Here is a 19,614-nt window from a genome sequence, read left to right on the forward strand (position 1 = left end):
AGGGATTAATCCGAAGGGTAGTGAGTGAGTGTAAAGTCCAGTTTACATTGCCAGTAAATGTGACTCAATTCGATTTGTATTTTTAAAATGTATTTATTTATTTATTTTGTGTATTTTATTTATTATATGTATTTATTTATTATATATTATTTATTTATTTATTTATTTTTTCTCATATGTGACACAGATCGGATTTGTTCTGACCTTGTAAACACAAAAAACGTACGCATTAAGATGTTCAGAGATCAGTTTCAGACCTCCCTCATATGTGGAAATAAAATCAGATATGAATCAGATATGTGACTGCGACTATCATGTAAACAGGTAGATTGGATTTATTTCAGCATTCCATCTTATAGGTCATTAAACTTGCGACAATGTGGTACTTCTGTGCGGTTTACTGACATAGAAGGAAGAGCATGCTCATCCTAAAATTTCAGACCCACAGCTTCTCAAAGCCCACCACAGTATGCTCCCAACAGACCTGAAAGTTAAATGATCTTCATATATTTTAATAAGCTAAAAGCTAGATAATTGTGGCTAGTGTGGCGCAGATGCTAGAACTCACCTGGCTTGTATGGCAAGTGTAAACACATGACTCAGATATGGGTCACAATTAAAAGAACGTGTAAACGGACAGGCAAAAAAAAAAAAAAAAATCAGATATAGGCAACAAATCAGAATTGGGCAGTGTAAACATGGCCTAAGAGTAAAGTGCACTGTAGCCACATAGTTTACCTTGATTTTACATTTGCTTTTATCTCTTTTGTGGAACTCAAAGCTGAACACTGATTTAATCATGCAAAGTGAACTAGACCATAACAATTGACCATGTTGGAAAAGTTGTCAATATTGGTTGATTGGTAAGGCGAATATATTCAATTTCTAGTTATGAACATGAAAATAATCTTCTTTTTTTTTTTTTTAAATATGTCCCTGTAAATTTCGTTAATGTGAAAAGGAACAAAAGTGGTTAGGATCCTACGGCTCCGTAGTGTTCATTTTACCTAGAAACTGCCCACAAATGTACATTAAGTTTTTGCATTTTCTCAAAAATGTAGGCTGAATGACCGCACAACGACTTTAGACGCTAACTTCACAAACATTTTGCACACTGCATGAAATATAGCATAAAAAGCATAACACTTTTAAGAGCCCAACATTTGTTTTAGTCTCTTGTTTATGTGCCTTAACTTGTTGTTTTGGTTAATTTGCCCTTCCCCCGTTTTCAAGTAGGTGGCGAGTTATATTGTGCGCACTTGCTGAGGGGCTCTTTAATGCTGGTTTAGCTGAAACACGCTGGCAGTAATGAGTAGAAGGTCAGACTAATTAATGCAGCGGTAGGAAAACAGCAGCAGGTTTCTGCTCACAGCAGAGCGGCTCTATTAGTTTAATTTTGCTTATCGTCTCGCTTTTCCCCCTGTAGTCAGGTACAGACTCCATCAGCCATTCTGGAAACTCACCTCATCGTAGCGCCGCTAGAGCTCAGGCATGATAACCTGAAGCGACTTCTATTAATTTTTCATTATTTCATTAAATTACCAGTCCATTGTGCCTTTGGATTTGTGCTGAAGCATCTAGTCTCTTGGCTTGCTGCTGTCAGCTCTCTGTCAGATTCCCTGTAGCTGCCCATTTTTTTTTTTTTTTTTACACTCTGCGCCATTTAGTCCTGTTGCTTTCAGGCTCATATTTCTAAACTGGAAATAATTTTACTGAAGGGTAGAAATTTCAAATGAGCTTTATTTCTGTATGTCTGTGTTAGAACTGGTTCTTTCTACAAATGTTTTGTGTGCATGGTGATGGTAACAAAGTCATTTGTAATGGATTTCACCTTGTTAGACTGCGAGCTCATTATAAGAGTCAAATTCATTTGCATAGTATATTTTAAATATAGTTTACACATTAAGATGTGTGTTTGTTTGTTGTGTATAATATATATAAATATATATAAAGATATAAAAGATATAAGAGTAATAATAGATATACCGGCCATTTTATTAGGTACACCTTACTAGTACTCATGGGGGTTCTTTTGCCTTCAGAACTGCCTTAATCGTTTATGGCACAGATTCAACAAGGTACTGGAAATATTCCTTAGATTTTGGTTCATATTGACATGATAGCATCATGCAGTTGCTGCAGATTTGTCAGCTGCACATCCATGATGCGAATTTCCCCTTCCAGGAAAATATCCCTCACACCATTACACCACCACCACCAGTCTGAACTGTTGATACAAGGCAGGATGGATCCATGCTTTCATGTTGTTGACGCCAAATTCTGACCCTACCATCCGAATGTCGCAGCGGAAATCAAGACCCATCAGACCTGGCAATGTTTTTATAATGATCTATTGTCCAATTTTGGTGAGCCTGTGCGAACTGTAGCCTCAGTTTTCTGTCCTTAGCTCACAGGATTGGAACCCGGTCTGGTCTTCTGCTGCTATAGCCCATCCCCCTTAAGGTTGGACATGTTGTGTGTTCAGAGATGCTCTTCTGCATACCTTGGTTGTAACGAGTGGTTATTTTAGTTGTTGTTGCATTTCTATCAGCTCGAGCCAGTCTGGCCATTCTCCTATGACCTCTGGCATTAACAAGGCATTTGCGCCAACAGAACTGCTGCTCACTGGATATTTTCTGTTTTTCGGACCATTCTTTGTGAACCCTAGAAATGGTTGTTTGTTAAAATCCCAGTAGATCAGCAGTTTCTGAAATTCTCAGACCAGCCCATCTGGCACCAACTACCATGCAACAGAGTCACTTAGACCTTGACTGTCTACATGCCTAAATGCATTGAGTTGCTGCCATGTGATTGGCTGATTAGACATTTGCGTTAACGAGCAGTTGGAACGTTGAACCTAATAAAGTGACTGGTGAGTGTATATATGTTGTTTTAAACTAAAAATATTTCAAATTCAAACCGCTGAATAAATCAAGTATTAAGTGTATATTTAATAAAAAATAAAAGTTTTGTTAGTTTTAAATTCTATATAATTATTATATCATTGCAATTTTGCTTTCTAAAAACAGAATATGTCAGTCTTGCACATTTCTTATTTTTATATTCTTACTTGTAACATGTCATTGCCATGCAGCTGGTTTTGTGTGTGTGTGTGCACCTGCCGTTCTGCTTTGCAACAGTGACACAAGGAGAGGTGTGTTTGAACAGCAGGCAGGAGCTGTGTGAGACAAAAACAACTGTGGCTCAAGGTCTGAAGCCCTACTGCGTTACATGAGCTGTAATATCGAAAACAGCAAATAACTGACAAGCACATAAACCATAATGTGTAGAGGAGGAGACCCCCTGTTATTCAGCATTAATGCCGAGAACCAGCGCTAAGCTCTAAGCCCTACATCAGGACCGATGTTCTGTCTAATACCAGCGGTAATAAGAAGCTGGGTAATACGATTAGACCACATGTGGAGAGTTTTAAGAAGAAACAGAGAAGATAATGAGGACTTAGAGTCTCAAGGAGGAACAGGATTTCTGTGACCTCAGACAGTGGAAGTAATCAGACGCTTGTGATGGGAGTTCAGAAGCTGGATATAAGGTCTGTATATCAGGCTGAAGGCTTGCTGGATTGTGTGCTGCTCCCGAGCCAAACTTTTGGAGCTGAGGTCCATCTTGTCCTGTCAGTTTGATGAAGAGTGTGTATCTCAGGCTGCTGCTGCTTGCTGGATGGTTTTGTGACATGAAGACAGCTGGCCAGCAGTACAAACAAGCCTGCTAGAAAGATGAAGGTGCATCGAATTTCTAGTTTGGTCAGGAATGGTTCGCCAAAATATGAATGAAAAAAAGAATACTGTCATTATTTTCCAACCCAGGCCCATTGGAAATATGTGTGTAGGGCTACATTTTTGAGAACCAACAAACATGTACCCTGTACTACTTTTTTATTTTTTTTTGCACCACTGGAGGTCGCCATGTACAATCTCAAATGCTTATAGCATTTGATATATATATATATATATATATATATATATATATATATATATATATATATATATATATATATATATATATGTATGTATGTATGTATATATTCTTTTGAGGGACCAATATGGACCTTTACCTTTATTTCTGAGAGTGTATGAAAATGTAAGATTTTTTGAAAGGAGGCATGTCTACAGCCCACACCTATAATCATACCCTTCATTTGCAGATTGACAAATTGTTTTTAAAACATAAAAATGAGATTGTACAGGTTTATATAAAGTAGCCACTAAATGAAAAAGTTACAAATTGCTATACTGTAAGTTTGCGTTGGTGTTTATAACACTGGGGGTTGCAGGATTTAGTGCAGTCACAGGCTGGGTAGTGGCAGGAAGGGCTACATTCCAACATTCCAATTTTGCTGTGGTTAACGCCCGATAAAGAAAAGAATAAGTTGAAGGATAGTGAGATAAACATAGCTGTGTGCAATTTCTTTTATCATCGCAGCAGTTAAAAGATGAATTTTTTGTCACCTTTGACAATAACATATGTTTTACTCTAAACATTACTTTAACGGTAAATGATAGTGTTAAAGGGAAAAAAATGAGTATTAAAATGTGTATTAAATTCTATATGTCAATAAATTTTCTTTTAAACAGTGGGAGTTGTGCCAGAGATCTCCACATTGCAATTGCAACACAGTACAGGTGAGCTACTAAGCAAGTTTACTAGCTTGGAAAAGCCAAGAATATAAGTTATTTTAAGGTATTATGCACTATGTTAATAGTATTTCACATAGTATTTGTCAAGTAAATGGCAAAAAAGTATTCATTCATAATCGCCATTAGTTGATAATGTCATAATTTGTATAAAAAGAAATGAAAGTAGCCTTTTTTTTACTATTTCTAGTTTTCATTTTAGCTGAACCATGGTCAATTGAAGTCTCCCGAAACTGTATATTTTTCACCAGAAATGTATGCACAATCTGTCATTTTGACCATTCAAATTAGAAGTTTTTGGAAATGTGTACATTGTACATATCTATTATTTTGATGCAAATACCTAATTGTTAAGGCCACTTGTTAAAGTGGGATTTTAAAAAAGTGCATTACATGTCAGGTCTATATGAATAACACAAGGGGCCGAGGGGTGGGGGATGATGTTCCCAACCTTGCCTGAGGGGGCATCAGCACACTTGCTAAGAAAGTTGGTCATCATCTTCAACCTCTTCTGGGCCTCTGTGAACTTCTTGCAGTACACAGTACATGAGAAGCCTTGTCTGGAACACCTACATTGCCATTGTGTGAACGAAAGAGTCTTTAGTCTTGTCTTTTTTGTTAACAATATTGCGCTGTTTTTAGTCATGTTACTTGCACTCAGGACCTGTCACGTTTCTGTTTGTGTTAAGCTAAAGGCAACAGATATGATTTTTGCTGACAAAATTAACACTGGTTTTGACTTCAACACCATTACAACCAACCATCAGGGGGGCAATCAAAATGTTTTAGCCTTAGGCCCCGTTTACACTAGTGCGTTTTAGTTTTAAAACGGCGTTTTAGAATGAAAACGATCCGCGTCCACACTCGCGTTTCACCCAGCGTTTCTGAACTGCTCTCCGTCCACACCAAAACGCTGAAAACGCACATCACGTGACCACACACACACACTCTCAGGCAAGCGCTGTAGCCAATCTACCCAGATGAGAGCTGTGCTAGTCGGACTTCTCATCAAGCATCTCCCGCTGGATCTAATCTCACTATATTTATTAAACGGAATATTTCTTTCATCTTGTTGTCTTTATTTAACGACATATTCATTGGACATTGGAATCTATTACTTGTTCTCAGGTAACGTGTTTTGGCTAAGCGCAAAGATAAGTTAATGATTAATGTAAGCACGTACATTCTGTATATTGACTGATCGCTTGCCTTTATTTCCTATAATGTATAAACTTATTGTATGTTATACTTTTATAATGGCCATTATCGATTAAAACTGATATTCAGCAAAGAGAGGGTGTGTTTCGTATTTTCACTGAAATTGAAAGGAGGCAGTTGTTGTAGGCTCCGTTTTGTTATAAATATGCACAGTGAAGATGACGCTCATATTTGCAGCACGGCGCCTCAACATTTTTGCTGTCTGTTTAGTTGTTAATATTAAAATGAAAATAGGCAGTTCCTTATATCATGTTTACATTTTATTGTTGAGAAAGTAAAACAACGTAGCCAGGGTGATGTGAATGAAGTTATAAAGTACACTGTTCCCTTTGAAGATTTACCCGTGTCCTCGGTATAGTCTGCTTTTCCATATCAAACTGAGAAGAAGAGACTGCAGCCATGATCAAACTTGCGAAGTTTTAACTTACACGGAGAAGATGCAGGACTGAACTGTGCGTGTTAGGCTACTTAATATTCAGGAAAAGCCCCAATCAGAGAGGCGAATGTCTGCAGCCCCGCCTCCGTTTTCAAATGTCTCCGTTTTCCATCATCCACACTGAGACGGAGCAGCTGCGTTTCAGAATGAAAACGGCCTCTCCAGCGTTTTCGAAACGCTCCGTTTTCGGCGCTCGAGAACTCCGGCGTAGTGTGGACGGATGGCGTAACCGTAGCAAAACTTATGCGTTTTCAAACTAAAACGCATTAGTGTAAACGGGGCCTTAGTTTTCTGTATGTGCAAACCTGTAGCAGATGTATGGTGTTTCTTTAACTGCCGGCTTCGGGTCTTACATTTAAAAATAGAGCATTTTTAGTTGTCATACATTTGAACAGCAATCTTTTGGCTTTTTAATACATTATTGTTGTCTAAACATTCCCTAGTTTTGGCATGTGCATGAGTAAAGTGACTGATAAGAAAATGACTTAACTGAGTATGTTTAATCATTCTCCTGTCTTAAATGTTCAACTGAGAATTGATTTAATGTCACAAGCTCTACATTGTGATGACAAATGGGTTTCATTCAGAGGGAGATGTCAGCCTTAAGACCTGGGGTTGCTCATAGCACTGATTTGAAACCCCCACTGGTGTTTTCTTATCATAACTTCACACATCGCTCCCTATTCATATGTTAAACAAATTACTCTTCAACCCTGAGCACTGAACTGAAGTTCAAATAATGGTGCTGAAATGAACTTCCTAAGGTTTATTAGTTTAAGGTTTCAAACTCTTATAGGAATACAACTATCTTTTAATGGTCTTCTTCTTTAAATCTATCTGAAAACAGGTTAGTCTTGTATTATTGGTCCTTGGAGAGATGTTGAATGCAGAGGTCACAGTTTGGTGAAGCACAAATAAATACAAAACACTCTAACCTTGAGAAAGCTATTCATTAAAGCTAAAAACATAACCCTTGTATATGCAGGAATTGTTAATATCCAGACGGAGTAATTTAATTCCAAGGCACCGTGGCTGAAAACCTTCCACTGGCATTTTCTGCCCTGACATGACTTTGCAGCCTGGCAACAGGCTTCATATAAATGATTGCTTATGGATATATTCCTGCATGAGCTCCAGACTGTTGTCACTGTCCAGAAACACCTCATGAGTGCAGCACCGCACCCGAAAACACTGAGTTAAGAGGGTCTCCAAAGCGTCTCCACCCTCCGCTTGGCTGTCCAGCTCGTCTGCGCTGCTTCCTTCTGCCGGCACCCGCAGAGACACTGAGCTCATTCATACCCACTTCTGCTGTTTGTTGCTGAGAGTCTGCAGGCAAACAGCCAGAGGAAATGACATAGGAAAAGCTGAATGTATTTTGGGTTGAGGCAAAACTGGCTTATCAATCAATGTGGTGACTGATGACAATGTACTGTATAATAGGAGAGGCTCTTTCGTCAAAGTTTGGGCGTTATAAACTTTTACTCTCTCAATGTAATTCCTGTGACATCAGAGATTGTTTAACTCTTTCTTCATCATTGGTGAGGTTTTTCATCCTTTTTGACATTTCATGACGTTTATTGATAAATTTTGTTTATCCATCATATCTATATCCAAAAACAAGTGAAGAAGAAATAAGCAAATAGAGGCATTGTCTACACACATTAACGCTTACATACAACATTATTCTATGTATGGCAAATTGTTTTACACACACCTTGGATTTGCTTCTATTTTTTCCAATGAAAAGTAACCCAAAACAACATTGTAGTGTAAACAGCGTTCCCATCCTTCTTAAAAGTATTTGAATTTCAGATGTATGGATTGAAGGCCTGGAAAGTACTTAAAAACAAACACAGGTCCTTAAAAGTGCTTGAATTAAATTTGAAATAAAATTTGTTTGTGGTGTTTTTTCAGCATTTGTCAGCAAATGTGAATGTAGTCGATAACATAGGCGTTATCAGCTGATAGATATGGGCCAGTAGGAACCTTCAGCGAGGGCTTCTCAGAGGGCTGTTATCAACAGTCCACGTTTAATCAGATATATGAGATATCAAATTTTTGCTCTGATTGACCTGCCCTTCCCTGCTGTAAACCCAGGGCTTAATTTGTGCCAGAACCCGTTGGATCCGGCACCTCATTTTACCGATCCCTCTGCTCAACTGCCCTCCTCCACCATCCGCTGTTCACTTTCTTTTTCTTTCACGACTCCCCAACCCTCTTGACTTTCGTCCGCGACTCCTCAACTCTCTTCACTTTCGTCTGCAACACTCCACTGCCATCCACTGCAGCCAAACCCAACAAATCCACCCGCTACCTCTCCCCCCGGGTCTCCACTTTCATGCGCGATACCTCTCCATCGTCGGGTAACATGCCGGATCCGTTACCTCGATCTGTTCTGGGACCATCTACCCCAACCCTTACCCAACCGTCACAGTAATGTAAAAACAGATGTGGATGGTTGACCATGGCCTTCTGAGTCTACCAGTAGGTGCAGAAGACCCCTACTGGCCCATATCTATCAGCTGATAACCACTGATAACGCTCATTCAATTGACTGATAACATTTAGAAGTGGGTGCAATTGTGCTAATTTGTCAAAGACAGAAAAACAGAGACTTACATCCGCGACACCCCTCCGCCATCCACCTTCCCAATTGCCCAATGACATCCCCGCTACCTTTCCCCCCGGGAGATAGATTTATTTGTTTCTTATAGCCAATTAAATGTCTTTTTAAATACTTAAATTAAAAATCATACATTTAAATCTGTGCAAACAGACAAAATACACATTTTACCAATATTTCAGAAACCGCATTTGAAGATCACCAGTATTGAATTGAAACATGATTTATGTAAATATTAAGTGTAAGTAAAATGTTAAGTACAGTAAGGACTTTCATCATGCTACATATGCTGAGGTATGAATCACAAAGGTGCTTGATTTAAAGTTAACAGTGCTTTAAAAAGTCCTTGAATCTGCTGTTCATAAAAGTGTTTATGGCAACCCTCTGTAAATAAACGGATAAAATGAATAAAAATCATTAGGTGTTTGGGACTGTTTACACAATGTTTTCAGCCTAAAATAGGACACTTTTTATGCACTTTGCCTGTTTGTTTACACCACAACAGCATTTTTGAGACTGAAAATGCATAAATCTGAATATGGGAAAATGAAAGACTTTGAAAATGACACCTTTGGCATGTTTGTGTAAACACTAGAAAAGGAGAGTCTTTGAAAACAATGGCATTATGTATATAGTAGTCTACATGTTTAGGAAGAGTACATTTTAAAGGCAATCTCAAAAAAAGCATTGGTGGAGTACATAGTGTTGTTCCTCAAGTGTTTGCTAGCCTTTCATCACCAGAGTGGATTTACTTCACATTAGGCCTTAAACTGACAGCAGAGAAGCATCATACACACAGAAACTTGGTATCACTTTATTTTGATGGTCTCTTTAACACATTTTGTTGAATTTAAGTTACTTTGCATCTATGCCAACTTATTCTAAATAGATTATGAGTAAACTCTTAGGTTGGGGTTAGGGTTAGTGTAAATTGACATGTACTTACAAAGTTTCTTATAGTCAATTAAATGTCTGTTAAAGGAGCATATATTAAGCAGACAGTCTACTAATACTCTGAGAAGTAATTGGCATGTAGTTGCAATGCAATTTTTTGTCGACAAAATGTGCTATAGGGACCATCAAAATAAAGTTACTGAAAATTTTACTTGCTCACCAGTACAAATGTTTCTAAATGTGTGCTTTTCTTTAAATGCATCATTTGGATGACATTTTGATTTATTTTTTATAGAATATTCAAAAATTTTTCTGTTTAAAATATTTTCAAAATTACATTTAATAGAGCAAGGATTTTTTTCATTGTATTTCTGATCATATTTTTTCTTCTTAAATGTTTTTATAACCATTTTAAAGTAAGAACAAACCACTGTAAAGTTATGATAAGAAAACACCAGTGGGGGTTTCAAATCAGTGCTATGAGCAACCCCAGGTCTTAAGGCTGACATCTCCCTCTGAATGAAACCCATTTGTCATCACAATGTAGAGCTTGTGACATTAAATCAATTCTCAGTAAACACACTGTAATTACCCTAACCTGTCTGATTAACCTAGTTAAAGTTAAGCCTTTAAATTGCAATTTAAGCTGAATACTAGCGTTTCTTCCGAAATATCTAGTAAAATATGATGTACTATCGTCATGGCAAAGATAAAATAAATTACTATCAATATTATGTTTAAAAATGTGTTTAAAAAAACTCTCCATAAAACTGCAAATTTACAAACGGCAGATAATTTATGAGGTCTAATAATTCTGATTTCAACTATATATAATTATTTTTAAGGTGGAATTTTGTAATTTAAGATTAAAAGTCTAGGACAAAGGCATTCAGAAAAAGAAATTAGTTTCAAGAATTCAAAATAATATGATCTTCATAACCAAATGACAAAGTTAAAATCTGTTCATTTTAATGAGAAAGGCACATGCAATGGAAAATTACCTTCATTCCAAGATTACAATGATTATCCTCGCTGACAGTTAACCGTGCGCTTGTCATAATGTTGACCAATGAGTCTTTGTGAGCTGAAAGGTGGAATTAATGTTCTGTTGAAATAATACAAATAATGGCCGTTAAATGTTTGAAGGAAATTATCTGTTTTATGTAAGCATATCCTGCAGATATAGGAACCTCATCAGACCTTCGAGTCATCAGACATTCTGACAGTGTAATAAAAATAAAATGCTGGTGCCAGTCAAAACGGTCTAATATGTTTTCAGGGCCGGGTACTCATAAATCACATGGTAATATGAAAAATTCATGTGCATTAGATGGATTTGAATTGTATCCTATAATGGAGCAATATGTCCATATAATCCTGTGATTAAAAAAAGGAATCCGAGTGTCTGGGTGGAGGGCGGTTGACGGAGGTGTGAGGCAGAGATCAGGCCGTCATGCACCACTGCTAGTCCTCACTTAAGGCTGGAGGTGAGATAAAACATGACCAAACGGAAAAACTCACTATAGTGCTTTTACTGGACATGCTTGGATGGGTTTTTGTGCCAATAAAAAATCATAAATTATCAAATTAAATTTAGTTATAATCAACAATTGTTAGATTAATTTAGTTTTTAATTTATTTATTTATTTATTGCACAAACCATCAGGAACATACATAAAACATAATGTAAAAGATTAACATAAAAACTAATATAACAGTCATAAAAAATAAACAAATGTAAATAAAACAAAATTATTTACACATCCAATGATTTTAATAATTAACATAGGAATTTAGCTTATCAACAATTTTACAGTAGAATGAAAAAAATCAAAATCAATGCAGAAAACTGTTAATATGGGAGATAACAGCAAATTTCTGTTTGTACATTTGAAAATTTGTCAATAAAATAAAGAGATTAACAATATATTCAGGATTTTTGTTGGATTTGTTTTCATTATAAAAAAAGAGCATCTTTTAATGTAAAATAACAGAGTTTTGTCATTTTAAAAATATATTTTCCTGGATCCTCCTAGAAACTGTTTACAACGTTACATTCAAAAAATACATGACAAAGGCTCTCTTTATCTGCATTGCAGAAACTGCAGATGTTCTCCATTTCAATGTACTTTGATAATAAAGATAGTAGGTAGATTATATATATATTATGAATGTTTTAGTTAGTACATTTTTATCAGTTCAACACCTTCTAAATGTAATTTAAGGTTAATTTAGTTTTTAACTAAACTAGCAGCCAAAATTATGTGATGTATCAGATATTTTTCCTACTTAGCCTTTTAACTGCCCCCACAACAACAACAAAAAAGTTTGGATTTAATTTCTTAACTCTTAATGTCGCTATAGTCACACACTCAATGTATTTTTTTCCCAACACATCCCATAATCTCTAAAATATCAACCTCTACCAAATGGTTTATATCATTTTATGGTAAATAATTATAATAATTAATATATATATATTATAAAAAATATGAAAATATGAAGTGTAAGACCAATTTATTTAAAAACACAATCAAAATAAAACATTTTTGAATACTAAATCATCTTTGTTTAAAATATGTCATAAAATATTTCAGATTCTCATATGTTTTCTTAATTTTAATTTTATTGTAAAACAAACTAACAAACATGAATAATTTGTAGTTGTGCAACAGGATTGTTTTTGTTTGTTTGTTTGTTTGTTTTGTAAACCAACAATGCTGTGTAGTGTACACCTTAAAACAGTCATTCTTTAAAACAGTCAAAACAAAGTCAACCGTTTGATAGAGCAGGGAGTTAAAGGGTTAAAAATAAAAATATAATTATTACCAATAGCAGTCGTACATTTTATAAAACAATGTTTATTAATTTCATATAGGGCTGTGCCTGGTCAGCACCTGGATGGGAGACCACATGGGATAACTTGGTTGCTATTGGAAGTGGTGTTAGTGAGGCCAGCAGGTAGCGCTCACCCTGTGGTCTATGTGAGTCCTAATGCCTCAGTAAAGTGAACAGGACACTATTCCGTCAGTAAGCAACATCTTTCGGATGAGATGTTAAACCGAAGTCCTGACTCTCTGTGGTCATTAAAAATCCCATGGCACTTCTTGTAAAGAGCAGGGGTGTAACCCTGATGTCCTGGCCAAATTCCCTTCATCGGTCCTTATCCATCATGGCCTCCCAATCATCCCTACCCACCGAATTGGAAAAATCACTCTCTCCACTCCATCTATAGCTGGTGTGTGGTGAGCTCACTAGCGCCGTTGTCCTGTGGCTGCTGCACACTGGTTGTGGAGTGGAGAGACACTCCCCTCTCATGATTGTGAAGCGCTTTGGATGTATGGCCATACACAATAAATGCGCTATATTAATACATATTACTTATTTAATATTTAACAAACAATTCTTCAACTTTCCAGCGATAAATACACTAAAAAAATGCTTTTCCACACAAAATTCCTTCATTTTGTCCCAACACAAACGCCAAATGTAACTGGATTGAACATAAAACTATTAAGTTGTCCCAAAAATTAACAATTGTGTTCTTTAAAATCTTCTTTAAAAAGTTTTTGTTCAATGTATTAAAAATAATTTTTTACCAAAAACAATGACAATTGTGATCATTTAAAAATTGTTACCAAAATACCAAGTACCAAAATTGTTTATCTTATCATATATTATTTTTTATTATAAACAATAATTGCACAACCTACCAAAGATATTTTACAATTTTAAAAAAGTACTTTCAACAACTGTGCCTCTTATTAAGACATTTAATTTATTATATTTTTTAAACAACAGTTGTTTATCTTATACATTTTCATTACATGTGGATTTTAATGTTTTAATAAAAGTACATTTTAATTTATTATTATTTAGATTTTATTTATTGCAATTACACTTCTTATCAAAGATGGTTAGTATTTATTTAACAAACACATTTACAACTTCACAAAGACATTCAAAACTAATTCTCTTTTTTGTTGTAAAAACTTCTGTACAACTTATCAAATAGGTCAGCGCAGTGGGTAGCACTGTCACCTCACAGCAAGAAGGTCGCTCGTCTGAGCCTTGGCTCAGTTAGCATGTCTGTGTAGAGTTTGCATGTTCTCCCTGTATTGGTGTGGGTTCCCTCCGGGTGCTCCAGTTTATCCCCCAAGTCCAAAGACATGTGGTATAGGTGAATTGGGTTTATGTATGAGAGTGTGTGGATGTTTCTCAGCAATGGGATGCAGCTGGAAGGACATCTGCTGCGTAAAACATTAGCTGGATAAGTTGGTAGTTCATTCCACTGTGGCGACCCCAGATTAATAAAGGAATAATATACCTTAAAATACCCTTTTTAATACCTTTAAAAACAATACAAAAACTACAGAAAACAAATGTGCCACTTCATAGACATTTTATTAATTTATTTTATAAACAACAACTGCGCCAATAATCAAAACATTTGTATCCAAAATTCACCTAAAACTCTCTAAAATTTGTAGATGCCCAAATTCAGTCCCACACACACATGATCCTTCTAACAAAATTCACCCATATATATGAGTGACTGTCATTCCCATTCCTTCCTGACATCCCTGCAGCATGTCAACATCTCAGCCCTGTCCAAAATCAACAGGAATGCTCCATGTACAGACTCGTGTCTCATTCTCACCGCACACGTCTCCTTCATGACCTTCACTAGTGCACCCTAACAATCCAAACCCCCCCAACCAACACATCCGGCCTTCTGCATTTATGTCTTTCATAGTGCATATGACAGGAAGCTCTCAACTGCTCCCAGGAGAAAACCCGTGGCCCCTGGTCAGGTTATAACAAGGTGAGTGAACCATAGCAAGGCGCTCCTTACCCATCCTCAGTATCGTCTGAAGTCCCTCGGCTAGGACGGTCTTACTGGATAGATGGCGCACGCAGGCGGCTCCTGAATGTCAACGAGTGCCAGTATCTCTGCAGCACCTGGAGGAGCTGTTCGAGAGTCTATAATCAATTCATGAGCAGCTGGAAACATTTCTTCACAGGGTGTCACCCACAGCGGATGCCCTGCAGGATGAAAGGTGGCACGGTTGGAATTTGGTTGGCAGATCTTGATTAAAAGAGCTGCACATTCAGCAGGTGGACGTGAGGATTTAGAGATACGGTGAAGATTAGAGAACAAGCTACAGTCTGCTGAATTTATGGGGTTTTACTGGTTAGTCCATATTTGAAGTTATGCTAATAGAAGAGAAAGAGAGTACAGTTGAATACCGTATTTGTTACGTGTGTGGCGTTCGCTCCTGCTTGTAATTATTAGTTTCGACTGATCTTGATTGTCTCTTTCCTTGCTCAGTTTTCTATTAAATGATTTGGTGACGTCAGGTTTTTAAAATGGATGGAAGAGGACTTCTCGCTTTCACTTATTCCTCCACGCCAACAGTGTTTCTGACGGCTTTACTGTTGCATTCTCCTTTATACTTTCCTTTTGATATTTGTTTTGAGTAGGGAGTCTCAACCTGCTTTAGGTTTGTTTGGTTGCTGTGAGTTAGGTTGTTGAGCTCCCCATCTCTTGTCATTTTGGATTGTTTGGCTGATTATGTTGTGTTATAAATAATTTAGTTGGAGCATTTTGGCCATTGTCTATTTGTTATGTTGAATCATATGTCATATTTAAGTGGTGGCCGTAACATAATTGAGGGCTCGTCGGGACCTCTCTCTCTCTCTTTAAAAAAAAAAAAACCTTCCATGAGATATTTGAAAAAGAAAAATTAGCAAACACTTTATTTTTCCCTTACACCTCACATTTATCGGAGGTTTCTGGAGACCGTGGAATACGTCCCGGCAGATACATAGGGCTGCAGTTTTTGCGAATCCGCGAGAGGCTGCTGTTGTGCGCTTTTTCGCATCTCAAACGCCTCTCGCGAGTGCAGTTCGCACCCACGCTGTTCTCGCGTGAACCCACCAGAGGCCGCTGTCCGATTGACCGGATGATTGACTGCGCGACCGGCCAATCGGCTGACCCGCCCTCCTCCTTACCTGAACCCAACCAATTTTACCGATTGACCCGCCCGCCCGCTCGCTTCCCTAAACTCGAGCAACAGTTTACAAAAGCCGTCCAAAAAAAAGAAAAGCCCTGATTTCGGATTTCACCGCGTTCTCACCCTGTTACGAAACTCGTTCACTTAATTTTTTCGGATTCTGTTTTTGTCTTACCTGATTGCTGGAACCGCTCTTTCCCAGACTCGAAACCGATCGCCTTGGTCAACTCCTCTCTGCATCTCGAGCCTGCCGACATACACAGTGAGCTGAGTGGACAAACGGGTTGCAGCGAGGAAGCCCTCCACAAGGAGTCTAGCGGTCGGCCGGCAGGCCGGCAAGCGCGAAAGGGAACAGCGTCACACCGCCCCGTAGCGTTTGTTTAAAAAAAGTAAATGCAGCCGTACATACCTCCCGGGACGTATTGCGCTGTCTCCAGAAAGGTCCGCAGGACTACGTTTTCAGAATGAGCTTGGGTTGGGATTTACTTTTTTTAATTTAAGTGGTTGCAAACAATTTATATGAGCTGAATTTAAACTAACAAATTAAATTCAGTTAATTTAATGTTCAACTTGATTAGTTTTTTTATTATACAGCCCATATATTTGTTTGCAACCAATTACCTTAAAAGAAAGGATTAAATCCAATTAAATCTTTTTCAGTGCACTTTTTCAGTTTGCCAGTTCAGTGCTGAACAGGGTTAGTATCTCGCATACTGTTTTGTTAATTCTTAAAGGAATATGTGGTAAAAGCCTCTCTTTGGTGACCAAACCTTTCATCAGCAGAAGGAATCAAAAGACTCGACTAAGCTTTTCTGTGGAGCATTTTGTGTGGATGGAACACTGGTCCAAAGTGCTTTACTGATGAAAGCAAGTCTATTTGTTATTTGGGTCTGATAAGAAAGTTTGTTCATCATCTAACTGGAGGAAGGCTGAACCCATATACTTTTCCATCATTTTTTTGCAAGACAATGCCCCATGTCACACTGCAAAATGGGTTCCTTAAGGAACGGGAAACATTATGAAATAACAAAATGGCCAGCATAGAGTCCTGACCTAAAATCTCAGAAATAACTTTAATGACAGTTATGGGTAAGAAGCCAGCTATCAGTAAACTGTAGAAAAGACCGAAGAAGACCTGATCCTGTGAGAGATTAGAGATGTTCTCTAAGCTTGAGAACTTTATTGAGCTTTATTGTCATTCTGCTACATGTGTGAACATAAAGTAGAATGAAATGTGTCTCACAGGACCATGGTGCCACATGTCATATAATCATAAATATGAACACCGCATTGCTTGTAATAGTGATTTTAAACCTGTACATGACTAATATACCGAAGTGATACTCTAACTATACTAACTATGCATATACTATATTCAAACTATAAACATAACCAAGGAAAGACTATATAAGTTCATCTACATAAGAAATAATATTGTGCAATGGAGGTAAGGTTGATGAAAACAAGTGGAACTTTCACAAGTAAACATGGGTTTTCCCTATTGAGTCCTTGTAAGGTGGAAATTGACTAAAGTGTCTGGTGCATATGGAGAGAGTTTCTACAGGTGCTTTGTCCAGCCCACCTGTGTGAAGCACACTCGGAAATGCATAATGCTTTTTTAGAGATATGAAGTGATTAAGAAAGCAAAATGACTCCATGATAGTGACTGTCCTGATAGTGATGTCCTGAGAAAGACAAGTGATGTCTCTGAGTCAAGTGGTGATATCCTATGGCTCAGATGTGCACAATTCATTCAAAGCAAAAGTGTTATAATCATTTTTGACTGCTGTGTCTTTCAAAAATTTTAGTTGAAAGTTTTATTTGTGCTACAATCATTGCATTTTTCTAATTTTGGCAAAATCTGTCTTGGTTATTTTGTAAAACACTGATATTTTAGCATGGCATAGTCAAAACCGAAATAAATATAAATTTAAAATGAAAAATATATTCTGTAAAAAAGTATACATTTTAATAGCCGCTGTATATCGAGGAATATTAAGTCTGTGCAGCTCATGTTGGCAGTAAAATAGCACACTTTTACTGGCTAGTTCAGAATGCCTGAGGCTTCTTCTAATCTACAAATGCCTGTGGCATCTCTTATATGTAATTACAATAACAAATCCAGCATATGTTTTCTTTCTTCATCTATTGTCTGTCAGAAACAGCACAAATCTGTATATAAATCCCATCCACACAGTGGCTGTTAATCGGCAACTGCTTCAAATGAATCATGCTTCATATTTCAAATTAATCATTCCTGATAAATATTATAGTATTGTCTTTCTCGCGTACACAGTCTAATTACATTCCGTCACACAGAGAAAATTGAAAAATGATTTTCTTCTTTTTTTTTTTCCTCTCTTCCTTTTTTCCCCGCCACATTCAATCAATGCTCATTATAAAACAAAGAAAAGACAGCGCTTGATTATGGGAATTGGTATTCAGTCTCAGGAACATTTCTGTACATCCTTTAAACTCTTTTCAAGTCATTTCTGATCTGTCTTGCTCCTCAGAGAGCGCTGTGTGCTCGTACAGCTCTCTGATAAATCGATGAAGAGCCACAGGCAGTCCTGAACAAAGCTTTGTTCAGGCAACAGACTTGTCCTGATGGTGATGTCCAGGAGTTGAGTTTAGCCAAACTGCTCTTAACCAGTGTTGAGGAAACTACTCTAATATGTCATGAAACCCCTTCATTTTCAGTTCTCAACACGCTTTTGAAAATGCTGCTGTAGTGGAGGAGGAGGAGAGAGCAGACACAAAAGCATCCTAAGATTCAGACAATTCACTTTGATTTCGGCTTCGTTAGAAACATCTCAGGATTGCAAAAATGCACACCACGATTCCATGTTACACACGGTATATTCTGCATTGTTTGATACCCCTTGACTGCTGTTATTTAAAGCACGACTACATGCATAGCTGTTTGGATTTTTAATCTCCATTAAAATACCTTGGGTCTTAAACTTTTAAGCATTATTTTGTAGTTGCAGAAATCATTTGATTTGTTCTATTAAAGAGCTTACAAAATGAATGCATTTGAGTTCAAGGTTCTGTGTCAACAGAGAATTCAAGCCACACAGTCACTCCTACAAATAAAAGTACAATCCTACAAGTAATACAATATATAAAAATGTCTATTAATTTATTGTAGCCAATAATTAGAGGTATTCATGAATCATTTACATTTATTTGCACTTCTGAATTGCGTAAAGGTTTAATTTCTTCTCAAATAACTTTTGAAGGCTTAAAATATATAAAATACCAAAATTGAATTTTAGTAGTTTAAAGTAATTTCCTTGGTCGGATGCATAGATTATGCTGCAAACCAGCTAACGATCTTAAGTTTAAAACAAATAATTAAAGGTGCAGTAGGTGATCTGCCAAAATGCTAACCCCTTAGCATAATATCTTTGAAACACAGTGCCTCTCCTGCCGTCCAAAGCCACACCTCCTGAAACACAAACATGCGCACCTTAGATGACAGCAGACAACCCACTAGTTCATGTCATTCGCCAGTTAGAAATAGAGTTAGTGCTTGGTCGGCAGCGTGCAGGAATTACACTTATTACTAAGCCATACTTACATGCTATTTCAGACTTAATATTTAAAGTAGCATAGTAAACAATCTAGGGAGCGCGTCACAGGTTGCCATTGTTCAAAAATGAACCATTGTGATGTGAATATAAAATTTGAATTTAAAATCTTTCGCCGGAAGATTTCAGTGACCGAACAACACTTCTGTGCATATAACCCATTCATAACACAAAACAACTG

Source organism: Danio rerio, chromosome 21 (assembly GCF_049306965.1).
Source record: "Danio rerio strain Tuebingen ecotype United States chromosome 21, GRCz12tu, whole genome shotgun sequence".
NCBI lineage: Eukaryota > Metazoa > Chordata > Actinopteri > Cypriniformes > Danionidae > Danio > Danio rerio.